At 39.2% G+C, this 19,699-nt stretch overlaps 1 protein-coding gene across 11 annotated transcripts in view; it reads left to right on the top strand.

Annotated features, from left to right (window-relative positions):
• LOC132670880 (calcium-activated chloride channel regulator 2) overlaps positions 1 to 19,699 on the top strand; it is a 65,537-nt gene that overhangs the window by 7,214 nt on the left and 38,624 nt on the right. For 8 of the 11 annotated variants that reach the window (XM_078451721.2, XM_078451724.2, XM_078451719.2 and 5 more), the window contains 3 exons: positions 13,361 to 13,537; positions 14,665 to 14,896; positions 15,746 to 15,979. The gene's annotated coding sequence lies outside the window, so the exon portion shown is untranslated. The remainder of the gene's footprint in view (positions 1 to 13,360; positions 13,538 to 14,664; positions 14,897 to 15,745; positions 15,980 to 19,699) is intronic. The other 3 variants (XM_078451722.2, XM_078451723.2, XM_078451726.2) reach the window with 3 other exon arrangements.

The raw sequence follows: 19,699 nt of genomic DNA, 5'->3' as shown, positions 1-19,699 counted from the left end.
TTTTGCTGTATGCTCACATATGAGAGAGGGAGGGAGAAAGCGAGAGAGAGAAAGAGAGAAAAAGAGTGCTCTCACGTCTCTTCTTGTAAGGGCACTACTCCCAAGAGAAAAGCTCCACCTTCATGACCTTAATTACCTGTCAGAGGCCCCACCTTCAAATATCATCACAATGGGGATACAAATTTGGGGAGAATATAAACATTTAGTCTATAGGAGTGGGCAACATATTACCTGTTGTTGAAAGAGGTCCTTACCAGAAACCACTGAGACAGGCAACTACTCCAGTTCTGCACTAACTAAGCCATTGTAGTTTGGGCTGGACATAAATGTGGGGTGAGGTTGATATGAGTTGTTATATTAACAGTGGCTACAGCAAGGGCTTTGAAAACAAACCAACCTGTATTAATGTTTTCTAGCTACAAGTCTTGGGCAAGTTACTTTACTTCTCTAAGCTGTGTTTTTCTTAAAAAAAAAAAAAAAAAAAAAAAAGAATAGTTCTCCCTGATAGGATTGTTGTGATGATTGAGGTCATATTTGTAGAGCACATAGCCCTGTCTCATTAAATCATAGGTGTCCTATAGGTGGTAGATATTAGTAAACAATGGTTGTTTTAAGGTGTAAAGCACATGATATAAAACCAAGAATTCTATCTCTCTTTTTTTAAGACATTTTTTTAAAAAGAAGTTTTAGGTTCATAGCTAAATTGAAAGGAACACTCAAAGATATGATATATATATTACCTGTCCACACACATACATAACCTCCTCCATTATCAACATCTCTCACCAGATGGAAAATTTTTTACAATTGATGAAGCTAAATTGACACATCATTATCACCCAGAGTATATAGTTTACATTAGGATTCATTCTTGGTGTTGAATATTCTATGAGTTTGGACAAATGCATAATGACATTATAATGCATAATTACAGTATCATAAGAGTATTCTCACTGCCCTAAAAATTTCCTGTGTTCTGCCTTTTCATCTCTCCCTTCCTGCAAATCCTTAGCAACCACTGATCTTACTGTCTCCATAGTTTTGCCTTTTCCAGCATGTCCTATAATTGAAATCATACAGTATGTGTCCTTTTCATATAGGTTTCTTTTAGTTTGTAATATGCATTTAAATTTTCTCCATGTTTTTCATGGTTTGACATCTCATTCCATTGCCTGGATGCACCATAGTTTATTTTTTCATTTACCTACTGAAGAACATCCCAGTTGCTTCCAAGTTTTGGCAATTATGAATAAAGCTGCTATAAACATCCACATAGAGGTTTTAATGTAAACATATGTTTTCAATTCCTTTAGGTAAATACCAAGGAGTGAGACTGCTAGATCTGATTATCTCTTTTCATCCAGATATTTTCCACAGAGTTTGAGGCCTCAGACATGAGTCTTTTTAAAAAAACTGTAGTAGCATAAGTGAATCTACTTTTCCTTCTCAACTATAAATGATTCCCGTAATTACCATAATTTGCAAAAATCCAGGATGTTTGACTAGTTAAATAAGGACTTTCAAATTCAGCCCAAGTTGTAGCATATGTTCAATATTTACTATCACTATAACTATTTCATGTATGGAACATTTAATATATCATATAGACAATTTTTAAATCAAAATAACTTGTTTTAATATCATACAGAAAATAACATTGCTTATCCTTATATTGTAAGCTCAGTATTCTATCCTACAGACATTATCATTTCTTTGGCTGACTAAGGGAAAATGATGCATGAGTGCGAAATTTCCTTCTTAAAATATATTATTATTTGGCTCTGATTAGGTTTTAAAAGCTTTAAGAATAAATCTAAGCAATTTAGTTCTCATGGCATAAAGATGTTATGTGGTCATAGAGAGTAGAGACACTATTTTATTATTCTTGTATTGTTTGAAAATCTATGAATATAACTAAAAGTTTATTTAAGAATTAGTTAACTATTTAAAGAACACACATAATTGCATAGCAAAGGAGAGCATCAATAACAGAAAAATGCAGCCTAGTGAATGAGAAAAGATATTTGTAAACGATATAGCCAATAAGGGGTTAGTATTCAAAATATTCAAAAAATTCAAATAATGTATAACTTGACACCAAAAACCAAACAATCTGATTTTAAAATGGGCAAAATAACGGACTAGACATATTTTTAAAGAAGACATATGGATGGCCAATAGACACATGAAGAAATGTTCAACACCACTAATCATCAGGGAAATGCAAATCAAAACCATGATGAGGTATCACCTCACACTAGTCAGAATGTCTAATATCAAAAGACAAGAAATAACAAGTGTTGGAAAGGATGTGGAAAAAAAGAGAGCCCTCATACACTTTTGGTGGAAATGTAAATTGGTGCAACCACTGTGTAAAACATTACGGAAGTTTCTCAAAAAATTAAAAATGGAAACACCATATGATCCAGTAATTCTACTACTGGGCATTTACCCAGAGAAAATGAAAACACTAATTCAAAAAGAAACATGCATGCCTATATTTATTGTAGCATTCTTTGCAATTGCCAAGATATGGAAGCAGCCCAAATGTTCATCAATAGATGAAGGTACAAAGAAGGACACACACACACACACACACACACACACACACACACACAAAATGGAATATCATACAGCCATAAAAATAATGAAATCTTGCCATTGGTGACAATATGGATGGACTTAGAGAGTATTATCTTAATGAAATAAGTCAGAGAAAGACAAATACCATATGATTTCACTTATGTGCAAAATCTAAAAAAACAAAACAAATAAACAAAGGCAAAACAGAATAAACTTGTGGTTGCCTGAGAGGTAGTGGGTGGGGGATCAGTGAAATAGGTAAAGGGGATAAAATGGTTCAAATTTTCAGTTATAAAATAAATAAGCCACAGGGATTAAAAGTACAGCATAGGGAATATAGTCAATAATATTATAATAATGTATGGTGACAGTTACAACACTTAGGAACGTTGAGTAACTTATAGAACTGTCAAATAAATATGTTGTACACCTGAAACTGACATAATATTGTATGTGAGTTATACTTCAACAATAAAACAGGAAAACAAAAACAAAAAAATAAACAACACTCTGAAAATGATGAACTCCTAGGTGTCAAATATGAAGAAAAACATTCATAAGGAAATAAAATGTGGTCCTTTGGAAACAGAAGATTAATAATGCAGGGATACGATATGAAATTGGCATAGTTAGCACATTTGGTCTAGTATACATTTTAAGAAAAACTTAAGAAAGCTGAAGGATTAGTCCTGTTGTTTGCTTTTTTAAAAATCGTTTTCTTTTAGACCCGTTTACTTTGGATGGGCTTTTGTCAGTAGGTCTTTTCCCCCTAGTTTATTGAAGTTCAGCGTGATCCTTTTGTATGGAAGAGAAAATTGCTTGGTCAAAATTCTACCTAGAAGATGAAAGTAATATTAATTTTTTATCAAAATATCATATAGTCCACATATTAAACCACTTATATACATGTTTCCAAACACTGATTGGCACTTTTTAGAAATATCAATGCTATTTTTTTAAGTGCCTTTATCAGTTGTAACAGTTTGGGTTGGAAGTAACAGAATACCTGACTAATGTTGGCTTAAAGAACCGGAGCGTTTGTTACCTCACACAATAAGATGTCTGGAGTTAGGCACTCTCCAGATTGGCACAGCTGTCACCAGTGTCATCAGAGACACAGGCTCTTTCTAAAACCTTTCCGCTCTACTACCCTTTACTTTTTGGTTGCCCTCTTCACCTTCCACCTAAGGGCCACAGAGTCTCCCTCAGCTAAGTGCCTTCTTTGGAAAGAAAGGTGGGATTTTCCTAGACATTTTTCATTTATTTCAGGGAAGAAAATATTATCTATAAATGATCTCAACATCACCATCTCCTTCTCCTCCACCTCCCTCCTGCTAGCAGACTAATCCTTAGATTACCGGCTTGAGTCGGGTCACAGAGTTGTGCCCCAATATGAGGGAGGCTTGGAAAAATGAGCCTCAGACATTTTTGACCTCCATCTTGGAAGACAGCTTCTGCCAGCAAGAAAGTGAAGGAGGCAAGCTATTGTCCAGGCAACTAATAGTGCCCATAAAGGTGCCACACACACCAGAGAAAGGCCATAAATTAATATAGTTTAATATTTATTTTCTTAAGTTTATCTGTTTTGAGAGAGAGAGAGCAAGAGAGAGAGCAGAGAAGAGGCAGAGAGAGAGAGGGAGAGAGAGAGAGAGTGAGTGAGAGAGAGAGAGAGAGAGAGAGAGAATCCTAAGCAGGCTCTGCACTATCAGCACAGAGCCCCATTCAGGGCTCGATCCCATGAACCATAAGATCACGACCTAAGCCAAAATCAAGAGTAGAGGCTTAACCAAGTGAGCCAACCAGGTGCCCCTGTATTAATATTTATTAAACTTTTATTGTGACCTAAATACAGTTTTAATCACTACATGTACTCTTTTTTTTAATGTTTATTTATTTTTGAGAGAGAGAGAAACAGAGCACGAGTGGGGTAGGGGCAGAGAGAGAGGGAGATACAATATCTGAAGCAGGCTCCAGACTCTCAGCTGTCAGCACAGAGCCTGACATGGGGCTCAAACTCGTGAACTGCAAGATCATAACCTGAGCTGAAATCGGACGCTTAACTGACTGAGCCACTCAGGCGCCCCACTCCATGTACTATTTAAACTTTACAACAATTTTACAAATGTGGAAAGTGAGGCATGGCAATATTGAATAACTTACCTAAGGCCACACAGTCAGTAAAAGCCAGAGCTGGAATTTCAATCCAGTTAGTCTAATGTCAAAGCCAAACTCTTGGGGCGCCTGGGTGGCGCAGTCGGTTAAGCGTCCGACTTCAGCCAGGTCACGATCTCGCGGTCCGTGAGTTCGAGCCCCGCGTCAGGCTCTGGGCTGATGGCTCGGAGCCTGGAGCCTGTTTCCGATTCTGTGTCTCCCTCTCTCTCTGCCCCTCCCCCGTTCATGCTCTGTCTCTCTCTGTCCCAAAAATAAATAAAAAATGTTGAAAAAAAAAATTAAAAAAAAAAAAAAAAAAAAAAAAGCCAAACTCTTAACCATTTAATTGCTGTTTCCACATGATCATTGCAAACAGGATTAAAGGTGAATGCCAATAAAAATTTATGTAATTGAAAACAGAAGTGGCAGACATTTTTAACATATTCTTAGACTCTGGAATTTTACTATTTTACTATTTTGCTTTATCCCCTGCTTAGTAAGTAATTTACAAAGTATGACTCATTCCTATTATCTATATTATAACTCATCCAAGTGGAGATAAAACATGTATATGATATAATGACATTTAGGATAAATTATGACACTAAAAAATTCATTCCTTTATTCTTCATTGAAAAATACAAAATGCTTCCCAAAAAGTTTCTTTTAAAAATCTGTCACTTGCTCACAACCATTGCTTTTTTTTTTTTTTTTAACGTTTATTTATTTTTTGAGACAGAGAGAGACAGAGCATGAATGGGGAGGGTCAGAGAGAGGGAGACACAGAATCTGAAACAGGCTCCGGGCTCTGAGCTGTCAGCACAGGGGCCCGATGCGGGGCTCGAACTCACGGACCGCGAGATTATGACCTGAGCCGAAGTCGGCGCTCAACCGACTGAGCCACCCAGGCGCCCCCAACCATTGCTTTTAAAATACCCTCGGGGAGAGGGAGGTAAGATGGCAGAGCAGCCTGGAGACCCTGAGCTTGTCTTGTCTGTGAAACACAGTCAGCACCAAACCATTTTGCACACCTAGAAAACTGATCTGAGGATAAACACAATAATCTGCATAATTTGAGCTACAGAGCTCGGCAGTTAGGCAGTTACGTGCTGTGGAGAGATGAACTGGGGGAGAGAAAAGCCACAGAGGGTAGGGAGCTGTTTTTGTGGATGGAGGACAGAGAAAGGGGAAGAATGCAACACATCGGGAGAATGCAAGAAAAACACTCCCCTAAAAGTAGCTGGAGTGAAAACATGCAGGGGACTGAATAAGAAATCTGTTCCCCAAAACCACTGACGGGAAGAAAGGAGAGGGTTTCAATACTACCAGGATTCAATAAACAGTGGAGTGCAGAATCTGAAGTTCTGGAGCTCAGTGCCTGGTGGTGCTCTGGTGAGGAAGTAGGATGAATCCCCAGAGCAGGCAGCAGGGTCCGTGTGCCACACGGAGAGAAGTGGTTCCCCTGCTTAGAGAGAGTTTGGTAGAGGCCATACGGCCTCCCCACAGGCAAAGGTCACAGTGGACCTGGAGAGCAGCCACGTTTGCTGGTATTGGGACAAAGACAGCAGAGTGCAGTGAAACCTGGCACTGGCTATGTTGTGATTTGCCATAATCTCTGACCCTCTGCCACTGTGCGATTGCGCAAGCGTTTTCTGGGGCAAGCCAGCACCCAGACATTGCTCAGCGAGACCCTCCCCCAGAGACTCCAGGCTGGACCAAGCCACAGGGGTCCCTGAAATGCAAGATTTTGAAACATAACCCCATCTGAAATAAAACTCTGGAGGGAGGTGCTGCCTGGTAGGTGGGACGGCTTAGACATGAACAGGGCAGAGGCCAGGGGTGGACAGAGGGCTGAAACAAAGGAGAGGTGCTTGATAGTGGGTCGGTGAGAGCAGAAGCTCCTGTGCCAGAGACTAGGGACCTAAGTGAAGCCATTTCCACCTCTCCCACGCATGCGCATATGTGCCACCTTGATTCACCCCACTAAGCTAAGCAGCGCCCCATAGTGGAGAACGGAGCCATTACACCAAGCCCTACTCAACTGTGCCCTCCAAGCACATTCCGCAAGACCAGCACAAGTCCCTCCACCTGCTTAGTGTATGGACTATAGAGGGCTCCATAGTCTCAGTTCTAGGGGAAATGATGTAACTTCATTTGGTTTTTATTTGGTTTGCTGGTTCATTTATTAGTCTGGGGTTTTTTTGGTTTGTTTTTTTGTTTCTGCTTTTGTTTAAGTTGGTTTTTTTTTTCCTTTCTTGGATACAGAAAGAAAATTTTATTTTTGTTTTTTAATTTTAATTTTATTTTTATTAATTTTTTACTTTATTTTTAATGTTTTATTTTTTATTCTATTTAATTTTCTTTATTTCATTTTATTCTATTTTATTTTATAATTTTTAAATTTTTTTTAACATTTTCTTACCTTTTTTCTTTTCTTTCCCTTTTTTCTCTATCCTATCAAGCTTCTTGCAACGAGCAGACCAAAACACGCCTAGAATCTAGCTTCCTTTATTTGAGTTTTGTTTTGTTTTTAATTTTTTAATTTTAATTTTTTTCCTCCAAAATGACAAACTGAAGCAATTCACCCCAAAAGAAAGAACAGGAAGAAAAGACAACCAGGGGCTTAATCAATACAGATACAAGCAAGATGTCTGAACTAGAATGTAGAGCCATAATATTAAGAATACTAGCTGGGGTTGAAAAAAGCACAGAATCCTCTTCTGTGGAGATAAAAGTAAAAATCTAGCCAGGACAAAATTAAAAATGCTATAACCGGGGCGCCTGGATGGCTCAGTCGGTTAAGCGGCCGACTTCGGCTCAGGTCATGATCTCACGGTCTGTGAGTTCGAGCCCGCATCAGGCTCTGTGCTGACAGCTCTGAAACCTGGAGCCTGTTTCAGATTCTGTGTCTCCCTCTCTCTCTGCCCCTCCCCTGTTCATACTCTGTCTCTCTCTGTCTCAAAAATAAATAAACGTTAAAAAAAATTTTAAAAAAAATGCTATAACCAAGATGCAGTTTCAAGTGGATGCCATGACAGCGAGGATGGATAAAGCAGAGCAGACAATTGGCAATATAGAAGATAAAATTATGGAGAATAATAAAGCAGGAAAAAAGAGGGAAACAAGGCAAAAGAGTGCGATACAAGACTTAGAGAACTCAGTGACTTATTAAAAAGGAATAACATCCAAATCATAGGAGTCCCAGAATATGAAGAAAGAGAAAAAGGGCAGAAGGTTTATGTGAGCAAATTATAGCAGAAAACTTTCCTAATCTGGGGAAGGACGCAGACATCAAAATCCAAGAAGCAGAGAGAGCTCCCATTAGATTCAACAAAACCAACCATCACCAAGGCATATCATAGTCAAATTCACAAAATACACAGACAAGGAAAGAATTACGAAAGCAACCAGGGGAAAAAAAAGTCCTTAACCTATAAGGATTACATTCACAGCAGACAGAAACTTTGCAGGCCAGAAAGGAGTGGCAGTATATATTCAACGTGCTGAATCAGAAAAATATGCAGCAAGTATTCTTCATCCAGCAAGGCTATCATTCAAAATAGAAAAAGAGGGCCACCTGCGTGGCTCAGTTGATTAAGCGTCCAACTTAAGCTGAGGTCATGATCTTGTGGTTTGTGAGTTTGAGCCTCATATTGGGCTCTGCCCTGACAGTTCAGAGCTTGGAGGCTGCTTCGTATTCTGTATTTCTGTCTCTTTCTGCTCCTCCCCCACTCGTATTGTCTCTCTCTCTCTCTCTTTCTCTCTCTCTCTCAAATAAGAAAAAATTAAAAAAATTAAAAAAAAATAGAAGGAGAGATAGAGTTTCCCAGACAAACAAAAACTAAAGGAGTTCATGACCACTAAACCAGCCCTACAAGAAATTCTAAGGGGGACTCTTTGAGTGGAGAAAAGATGAAATAAAACAAAAAAGACCAAAAGCAACAAAGACTAGAAAGGACAAGAGAATATCACCAGCAACAACTCTACAGGCAACACAGTGGCACTAAATTCATATCTTTCAGTACTGACTCTAAATGTCAATGGACTAAACACTGCAGTATCAGAACAGATTAGAAAACAAGACCCATCTATATGCTGCTTACAAGAGACCATTTTAGACTAAAGACACCTGTAGATTGAAAGTAAAAGGATGGAGGGGCATGTGGGTGGCTCAGTCGGTTGAGCATCCGACTTCAGCTAAGGTCATGATCTCGCGGTTTGTGAGTTCGAGCCCCGCATCGGGCTCTGTGCTGACAGCTCAGAGCCTGGAGCCTGCTTCAGATTCTGTGTCTCCCTCTCTCTCTGCCCATCCCCTGCTTGTGCTCTGTCTCTCAAAAGTAAATAAATAAATGTAAAAAAAAAACCTTAAAAATAAAAAATAGAAAGTAACGGAATGGAGAACAATCTATCATGCTAATAGTCATCAAAAGAAAGCTGGAGTAGCTGTACTTATATCAGACAAACTATATTTTAAAATAAAGACTGTAACAAGAGATGAAGAGCATTATATCATAATTAAGTGTCTATCCACCAAGAAGCTCTAACAATTATAAATATTTATGCCCCAAACATGAGAGTATACAATTATATAAATAAGTTCATCACAAACATACAGAAACTCATTGATAATAACACCATAAGAGTAGTGGACTTCAACACTCCACTTACAGAAATGGACAGATCATCTAAGCAGAAAATCAACAAGGAAATAATGGCTTTGAATGACACACTGGACTAGATGGACTAAACAGATATATTCAGAACATTTCATCCTAAAGCACAATACACATTCTTCACAAGTGCACATGGAACATTCTCCAGAATAGATCACATGCTGGGACACAAATCAGCCCTCAACAAGTACAAAAAGATTGAGATCATGGTTTGCATATCTTCACACCACAATGCTATGAAACTCAAAATCAACCACAAGAAAAAATTTGGAAACACCATGAATACTTGGAGACTAAAGAACACCCTATTAAAGAATGAATGGGTTAACCAAGAAATTAAAGAGGAAATTAAAAAGAACATGGAAACCAATGAAAATGAAAACATGACAACCCAAAACCTCTGGGATGAAGCAAAGGCAATCATAAGAGGGAAGTAAATAGCAATCCAGGCTTTCCTAAAGAAGGAAGAAAGGTCTCAAATATACAACCTGAACTTACCCTAAAAGAGCTGGGGAAAATAAAACCTAAAACTAAAACTAAAACTAAAGCCAAAAACTAGCAGAAGAAGGTAAATAATAAGATTAGGACAGAAATCGATGATATCGAAATCAAACAGTAGAACAGATCAATGAAACCAGGAGCTGACTCTTTGAAAGAATTAACAAAATTGATAAACCCCTAGCCAGATTGATCAAAAAGAAAAGGACCCAAATAAATAAAATCAAGAATGAAAGAGGAGAGATCACAACCAATACCGCAGAAATGCAAACAATAATAAGAGAATATTATGAGCAATTATATGCCAACAAATTGTGCAATCTGGAATAAATGGTCAAATTCCAAGAAACACATAAACTACTAAAACTGAAACAGGAAGAAATATGAAATTTGAACAGACCCATAGCCAGTGAAGAAATTGAATCAGTAATCAAAAATCTCCCAACAGGAGCCCAGGGCCAGATGGCTCTCCAGGGGGAATTATACCAAACATTTAAAGAAGAGTTAACACCTATTCTTTTGAAGATGATCCAAAAAATAGAAGTAGAAGGAAAACTTCCAAACTCATTTTCCAAGGTTAGCATTATCTTGATTCCAAAACCAGGCAAAGACCCTACTAAAGAGGACAACTACAGACCAATTTCACTGGTGAACATGGATGCAAAAATTCTCGACAAGATACTAGCAAACCGGACCCAACAATACATTAAAAGAATTATTCACCATGATCAAGTAGGATTTATTCCTGGGATGCAGGGCTGGTTCAATATCTGCAAATCAATCAATGTGATACATCACATTACTAAAAGAAAGGATAAGAACCACATGATCCTCTCGGTAGATGCAGAGAAAGCACTTGACAAAACACAGCATCTTTTCTTGTTAAAAATCCTCAAGAAAGTAGGGATAGAAGGATCATACCTTAAGATCATAAAAGCCATCTTTCATAAAAGATATGATAGAGAAAAGATATGAAAGATCCACCGCTAATATCATCCTCAATAGGGAAAAATTGAGAGCTTTCCCCCTAAGGTCAGGAACATGAAAGTATGTCCACTCTCACCACTGTTTTTCAACATAGTGTTGGAAGTCCTAGCCTCAGCAATCAGACAACACAAAGAAATAAAAGGCATCCAAATCAGCCAGGAGGAAGTCAAACTTTCACTCTTCACAGATGACATGATACTCTATGTGGAAAACCCAAAAGGCTCCACCAAAAAAGTGCTAGAATTGATCCATGAATTCAGCAAAGTCACAGGATATAAAATCAATATATAGAAATCAGTTGCATTTCTATGCACCAGTACTGAAGCAGGAGAAAGAGAAATCAAGGAACTGATCCCATTTACAATTGCACCAAAACCCACAAAATACCTAGGAATAAACCTAACTAAAGAGATGAAAAATCTATGTACTTGTAAACTATCGGAAGCTTATGAAAGAAACTGAAGAAGACACAAAGAAATGGAAAAATATTCCATGCTCATGGATTGGAAGAATAAATATTGTTAAAATGTCGATACTACCCAAAACAATCTACATATTCAATGCAATCCCTACCAAAATAACACCAGCAGTATTCACAGAGCTAGAACAAATAATCCTAAAATGTGTATGGAATCAGAAAAGACCCTGAATAGTCAAAGAAATCCTGAAAAAGAAAACCAAAGCAGAAGGCATCACAATTCTGGACTTCAAGCTGTATTACAAAGCTGTAATCATCAAGACAGTATGGTACTGGCACAAAAACAGACACAGAGATCAGTGGAACAGCATAGAGAATCCAGAAATGGACCCACAAACATACGGCCAACCAATCTTTGACAAAGAAGGAAAGATTATCTAATGGAATAAAGACACTCTCTTCAGTAAATGATGTTGGGAAAACTGGATAGCCACATGCAGAAGAATGAACTTAGACCACTTTCTTCACCATACATGAAAATAAACTCAAAATGGATGAAAGACCTAAATGTAAGACAGGAAGCCATCAAAATCTTAGAAGAGAAAACAGGCAACAATTTCTTTGACTTTGGCCACAGCAACTTCTTTCTTGACATGTCTCCAGAGGCAAGGGGAACGAAAACAAAAATGAACTATTGGGACTTCATCAAGATAAAAAGCTTCTGCACTGCAGAGGAAACTATCAGCAAAACTAAAAGGCAATCGACGGAATGGGAAAAGATATTTGCAAATGACACATTAGATAAAGGGTTAGTATCCAAAATCTATACAGAATTTATCAAACTTAAGACCCATGAGACAAATAATCCAGTGAAGAAATGGGCAAAAGACACAAACAGACATTTTTCCAAAGAAGACATCCAGATGGCTAACAGACACATGACAAAATGCTCAAAATCACTCATCATCAGGGAAATGCAAATCAAAACCACACTGAGATATCTATCACTTCACACCTGTCAGAATGGCTAAAATTAACAACTCAGGCAACAACAGATGTTGGCGAGGACATGGAGAAAGAGGAACCCTTTTGCACCGCTGGTGGGAGTATAAACCGGTGCAGACACTCTTGAAAACAGTACAGAGTTTCCTCAAAAAATTAAAAACAGAACTACCCTATGACCCAGCAATTGCACTACTAGGTATTTGCCCAAGGGATACAGGTGTGCTGTTTCAAAAGGGCACATGCACCCCAATGTTTATAGCGGCACTATCAACAATAGCCAAAGTATGGAAAGAGCCCAATTTCCATCAACTGATGAATGGATAAAGAAGACGTACACGTATACACACATATACATACAATGGAATATTACTCAGTAATCAAGAAGAATGAAACCTTGCCATTTGCAACAATGTGGATGAAACTAGAGTGTATTATGCTAAGTGAAATAAGACAAATATATGATTTCACTCAGATGTGGAATTTAATATACAAAACAGATGAATATAAGGAAAGGGAACCAAAATAATAAAAAACAGGGAGACAAACCATAAGAGACTCTTAAATACAGAGAACACCCTTACTGGAAGGGTATTGGGCTAAATGGGGAAGTGGCATTAAGGAGGACCCTTATTAGGATGAGCACTGGGTGTTATATGTAAGTGATGAATCACTAAATTCTTTTCCTGAAATCGTTATTACACTATATTGTAACTAACTTGGATTTAAATTTAAAATAAAATAAAATACTGTTAATATTTTTATATTGTGAACATCTGATCTTAGCTAAAATGTATCATCCATTGTACATTTTTAGTTTGTAAGATGACTCTATTTCTAGTAACCAATTATATTAAATTTATGTTTAATTATATTAAGGAACTGATAGATTTTTCCTTTCTCCTAGTTACGTGCCTCTAAAGAGACCCTACTCAAAAAAATTCCTATTACTTTCTAATGGAGAAAAAAAATAAAAACAGCTGTGTAGTGAAAGACATACACTGTACTAACCACGTTTTTAAGTTTCTCCCTATTTTTTTTTTTGTAGGAGAATAGAAAAAAGCAGAAGAGAAAATACTCATATGGGAGACACAAAAAGAATTGATGAGTAGTAACCGAAAAGAAAGGAAATCCAAGATGCTCTCAGTTTAAGCAGAGCATTTATTGGAATTTTCAAGCAAGTCACAGTCAAATGTGGAGGTTATTCAAGAAAACTGGGATCAAAGTAAGGGGCTAGGTACTGCAGATAGGGGAAGAGCTCGGAGACCATAGCTATGCCCAAGCTAGTCAAATGGAACATAGCAACTTTAGGGAATAGAAGTGACATATCACAAGAAAAAGAATGTTAGCAGAATAAATACTTTAACATCTAATTTAGAGGAGAAGAAATAGAAATGAGTTGAAGTGGCTTTTGAAGCCATTCAGGAAGATCAGTGACTAAGCCAGAAGAGTCTTTAAAAACCCTCCTTGGCCAGAATCCCTCCTGGGCACTATATAACCTTCTGAGGTTGAAAGGGATCCCTTCTAGCCCTCCCAGGCTGCCTGGTTTCTAAGTGGTGCTAAGGACTCTGAGGGGCAGGGCATTGGCTCTGCATGAGACCAGGCAGGGGTTTTGTGGGTGGTGGTTAGTTAGTTGTTAGCTTTTGCTGTTGAAAGTAAGGAAAAGAGAGAAAGGAGGAGAGATTAGATCCCTTGGGATAGAAAGAGACGGAGGCGAATGGGGGGCCAAGGGCACTCCACATTTGTGGAAAATTACTTAAGGAATGCCGATGCCCTCAGTGATTGGGAAGTGTTTTATTTTATTTTTCTGTGACATAAATACCTCTCTAGGTCCACCTATAAACTAATAAAGTCTCAATTGTTCACCACCTATGTACATGTTTCTTTGGAAAACTCAAAACATTATATTTGGAACAAAATAGCAAAGCACAGGGACAGCTCCTGTGGCTCCAGGAAACAGGAATTTTAAGAAGTTGTGGAAATCTAGGAGGGGGACCTGTCGTCCTCAGGTATTGAATTGACATGGATAAAAACCAATTACCCATAAGTCTCTGAGGAACAGGGGACCCCAGCTGACAACAGCAGATAATTAAATTAATAATAACTGTATCTACCACTTACCAAACACCTATGGACAAAGCATCAAGAACCACAGCTTTATGTTATAAACTTGGACTATATTTTTTATTTAATTCGACTATAGATAAACTCATATCATTTTCATGTCATTTCTCCTCATTTTATCTCTTCTGTTGTCAGTCAGCATTATGTGAGGCATTTCTGGGCAAAGTATTCTTTGATTCCTCTCTTAATAATCCTACAAACTGAACGACTTTTATTTCACCTTAACAGCAAAAAGGATTCCCTGTAGAGAAGAAAGGAAACTCCTAGAAAGCTGAAGGAAGGCTAAAGAACGACAACCAAGACCATTGTCTGAGGTCCGTCCACTCCATTGCCTCACATGTGGTCAGCGATAAACCCCTCACTGGCCCCTGCTACCACCCTTGGCCTCCTCACAGAACGGAAATCTGGAAGGAAGATTGTGTCACTGGTCCACATCCATCACTGATGGCCCATTTCACAGGTAAACTCCAGTCTTTCCCATGAGCTGCCAGCCTATGTGGTATGTGCACTGGACCCGGCCTCCGTGTCACAGCCCCTCCAAGCTCGGGGCCCCGTTCATGGCCTCTTGTGCCTGGCTCCACTCCAGGCAGCTTCTGGCCCCAGGGGCTTCCCACTCGCCCTTCTCTTTGCCTGTGCCACTTCTCGCTCAGATATTTGCCCGTTTCCTTCCTCACTCCCGATAATCTTATCTGTGAGGCCTCCTGCTCCACCTGATACGAAACAGCAGATTTCAACTTCTACCCTCTCATTTTTTCCTCCCCTTACCTGATTTCTTATTTTCCATAACACTTTCACTAGATATCCCATCACATTTGTGGGTTGTCTCTCTCCCTTTTCCATTAGGACAGAACGTAAACTCTATTTTGTTCACACACATCCAGCAGTTAGAATGGTTCCTGGCACCTAAAACATGATTTTATGTTTTTAGCACCTTTATTGAGGTGTATTTGACACAATTTTGTTTTTGAATGAATAACTGACTGAGGGAGGAGAAATAACAGTGAAGGAAACAGTCCCCTGTTTAAATAAGGTACATCCTTGGCAATTACTTGTTTGAAACTACATTTTGGAGATCGTTGAAACAATCTTATCATGGCTCATATAATGATCAATAAGAAAATAGACTAAATTTGAGGCAGGGGCTCTAATCATAGAAAGGTGATTGTGACTTTCAAGAATCTAAATTCTGTGCTGTTGGTTTATTTTTAAACTTTAACTCTGTACTCTATAGCTGTTTCTTTACAAAGAATATTTAAACAATGGTGTCACCATAAAAAATGCATAATTAATGCAATGTTTTTCTCCTGAGGTCTGAAGAAAGCACAGGCTTTTCCCATAAGAAGGTAAAAAATATTTTTAAAGACTACATAGACTGCTACAATCACAAAGCAAATCCTTGGATATCCCCCAAGAGTTTTTCTGAGGCCAGCTACTCCAGGTGTGGCCCAAGGACCAGCAGCCTCAGTATCATCTGGGAGGTGGCCTCACCTTGCAGAATGTTGGTCTCACCTTGACCTACAGAGTCGGAATTGAATTTGAACAGGTGATTGTTAGGTACATTAAAGTTTGAAAAGTACTACTCTGAATAGCTTTTGGTGTACTCTGGGAGGGAGGTCTGTGCAGGTCGATTCTGTTTGCTGCAAGTTTTGTCTGGAGATTCAGAGCCCCAGGTAGCTGCCCCCTGAGAACAGAAGGGGGAGCCCTACTCCCCCAATTGCCAGATCTTTCAGCTGGTTGGAACTGTTCTGTTCTTTGCAGGGCTGGTGGGGTGAAGTGGAGTAATAGAAACAGCAAAAGGAGAGGAAGGAAAACGCAAGGACGTGCTGCCCCATGGTGGGATTGGGGGCAGCAGGGGAATCTGGCAGAGCCTTGGAGCTTCACAGATGGACAGAATCAGAGCAGAAAGAAAACAGGACTGGAGGCTCGGGAAGAACTATGTAGCGTTTGTGCTTCTCATTTCATTTATTGTTCTCTGAGTCTCCATGTTTATGTTTCATCTCTTTAAACACTTTCCTTTACATGTCTGCTTTCTCTTTGTGTTCTTCCCTGGAAAATAATGATAATAATGAAAATAATATCTTACATCCACATGATGCCATATGCAATCTGGTACATAATTAATACACATGAGTGTTTTATAGAAGGCGCTTTTATGCCTATTTTGCAAATGAGAAATATTCCATACCCTTTTCTCCATGTTTTTTTTAACTGAGTTATCAGTAAAAGTAGTTGCTGTTTCCCATTCATTTTGGCAAATTTTAGTGGTGGTTTTTTTTCATGCACAAACTCATCTGCAGAGTTCTTGTCACAGTGAGGGTGGGGAGGAGGCTTAATAGCAAAAGTCTGGGGGTGAAAGACCACATAGGGAGAATGAAAACAATGAGAAGTATAAGAGTCTCATGCTCTGACATGGTGGTAACTCAACAAAACACAAATGACTTCCCAGACCCTATCTGTACCATCCACTTCACTCCTTTACTTGAAAATGAGTCTAAGTTTGAAGAAAATGGGATAAGGGAGGTATGAAACGTGCCATCCAAGTCACTAGCAAACTATGTTTTATTCAAAGTCTTACTTCTCTTTTGATTTATTGCACGAATGTTGCAAAACCAAAGTGGTCCATAAGCTTTGTAGCCCTGCCACATAGTGAACTTTCCTGCTTTAAATGCAATTGCTAAAGAGTTGAAACAAAAGCCTGAGAGGAAATAATCCAAAACTTCCTTGGACTCCTCACGATGCCAGATGTCCTGACTTCTCTGACACCAATTGGATGTTCTAGTCACTTTGACTGTGGGTCTCTACCTGCAGACTCCATGAAAATGGATAGAGAGGCCTTCCAGGGCCAGGATGAACTGCAAATTCAGACAACGAACAAAGATGTGCTTTAGATTCTTCAGTTACTGAAAGTGAATAACTCTTATTTTCTTGAAAGCAGATAAAAGCAGAGCAGGTTCTTAGAATTTATTTATAGCTTGAAATAAATGTCTGAACCTTGTATTCCCACTTTTCTTCACTTTAGGTATATTTCATTTTTCAGAAATCATAAAATCTATAGACATGTGAAATCAATATTTCTTGGATGCAAGGATAAATTGTGGGGTTTTTTTTTTGTTGCTGACAAAGTCACACTTTATCAGAAGTGGACACTCCACTCAGGAATGACGTTTAAGTCATTTAGACGTTTAAGATGTTCAGAAGACAGTTTTTGAGAGCTTTTTACTTTTGTTTCCTGTGCGGTCAGCCTGGTCAGAGCAGAAGGCGGTAAGAAGAGACCTTTAGTTGGCCTGGCCCCAGGCCTAGTTGCTGACAGCAAAAGGGTGTCGAGAGTACGATGGAACAGAAGTGGGGGAAAGGCCTTCAAGAGTGAATGTGACACTCTGACATGGTCAGAGAATGGGTCAATGACCGGGAATCTTGTAGGGTCAGATGATGAAAGTAGATGCCAGTCGAGTGGCCAGACCTGGTAATCAGGTTCCAAAAGCAATGGAGCAAAAAACAGGTAGACAAGAATGGATGTCATATCTAGGCCCTCAACCTAGGAAGAGCAAAGCCTGAGTGTCCTTGTTCAGGTGAACTGGACAAGACCGTTCACATACGGCTGTTCTTTATAAAGCTACCCACAGTCGCTAGCCAGCATTCCACCTCACATGCTGTGGCAGCTATTGTAGCTGTTGTTGTTAAGGACAGACAGAGAGAGAGCCCTCACTGGTACCCTCAGCCAGAGAACAATTCACACAAGTGTGGACAGTGGCGAGAAGAAACTCTTATCTGATTGTTGGTGGAAAGCTACTCTTAGTATGGCTTACGATTTTAATTTTTGAGCATATTGGGTTTTTTTGTTTTAGTTTTTTTGTGTGTGTTTGTTTATTTTTAAGAGTGAGAGAGACACAGTGTGAGCAGGGGAGGGGCAGAGAGGGAGGGTGACACAGAATCCAAAGCAGGCTCCAGGCTCTGAGCTGTCAGCACAGACTCGGGGCTCGAACTCACAGACCGTGAGATCATGACCTCAGTCAAAGTTGGACGGTTCACCAACTGAGCCACCCAGGTTCCCCGAGCATATTGTTTTACTGATGCCAATAATCTCAGCACAAGAGATTGGCACAAGAAAATAAACTGCCAAGAAAAGTTGAAAATAAATTTCACTGTTTATCGATGAGTCACAGTTACAGGCAAATCCTTCAGAGTCACCACACCTCTGGGCTTCCACTCTGTAACACAGGGAGAGGTGTGGGGGAAAAATCCACAGCTGAGCATTAGCCTGGGAAGACAAGACAGCTAAGCTGACCTCTAGCTGTACAGTGAGCAACTCTGACAGCTGTGTGGTTACCAGAGACATTCCCTTCTCCTACATACCCTGAGGAGCACCAATACCCGAGCCCCTTCTGACAAGAGGGAGCAAGAGGAAAACTGCTTCAGAGAAGAGGTACCTTCTAGAAGAGATACTTATAGAAGAGATACTTCTAGAAGAGATAAAGTTGCAGGGGGGAGCATTTCCACACTATAATCCAGGGCTCTTTTGCAATCAAGCTTTTATTTTCTTCTCCTGACTCCATTTATTCTTTCATTCAACAAATATTGATTGAGAGTTTACTGAGGTAGGTGCTCAGGAGGTAGTGATAATAACAGGGCATGATACCTTCTCTCATATGCCTTTCATGGAAAGCAGACAACTATGCAAATTACACAAAATGAATGTGACACTGTAACTATAATCACACTTCAAAGGAGAGGCATTTGATGCTGTGAAAGCATGAAAGAGGGGATTTGACTTAGGAAGCTCAGCTCAGGCTTCCAGGGCAGGACTGGAAACAAGTTTCCAAATAGAGAGATAGCAGGAGAAAAATTTCCTTTACTATCCCTCAATGCAAGAAAACATAATATAGTGAAAAACAATGAAATTTGGAGCCAGTCAGTCTCATTCTAGCACTATGATAATGCTTGTACAATCTTGAACAAATTAGATTTTCTAAGCTTTAGCTTTTGTCACCCATAAAATAGACATGGTAGGGGCACCTGAGTGGCTCAGTCAGTTAAGCGTCTGACTTCGGCTCAGGTCATGATCTCACGGTTCGTGGGTTCGAGCCCCACATTGGGCTCTGTGCTGACAGCTCGGAGCCTGGAGCCTGCTTCAGATTCCGTGTCTCCCTCTCTCCCTGCCCCTCCCCTGCTTGCGCTTTATCTCTTTCTCTCTCAAAAATAAATAAACATTAAGAAAATTTTTTTTGAAAAAATAGGCATCGTAAAACCTATCACACAATAAAAG

The sequence above is a fragment of the Panthera onca genome, chromosome C1 (assembly GCF_046562875.1).
Source record: "Panthera onca isolate mPanOnc1 chromosome C1, mPanOnc1 haplotype 2, whole genome shotgun sequence".
Taxonomy (NCBI): Eukaryota; Metazoa; Chordata; class Mammalia; order Carnivora; family Felidae; genus Panthera; species Panthera onca.
Note: the sequence above shows the minus strand (reverse complement) of the source record. Positions and strands in the feature narration are given on the sequence as shown.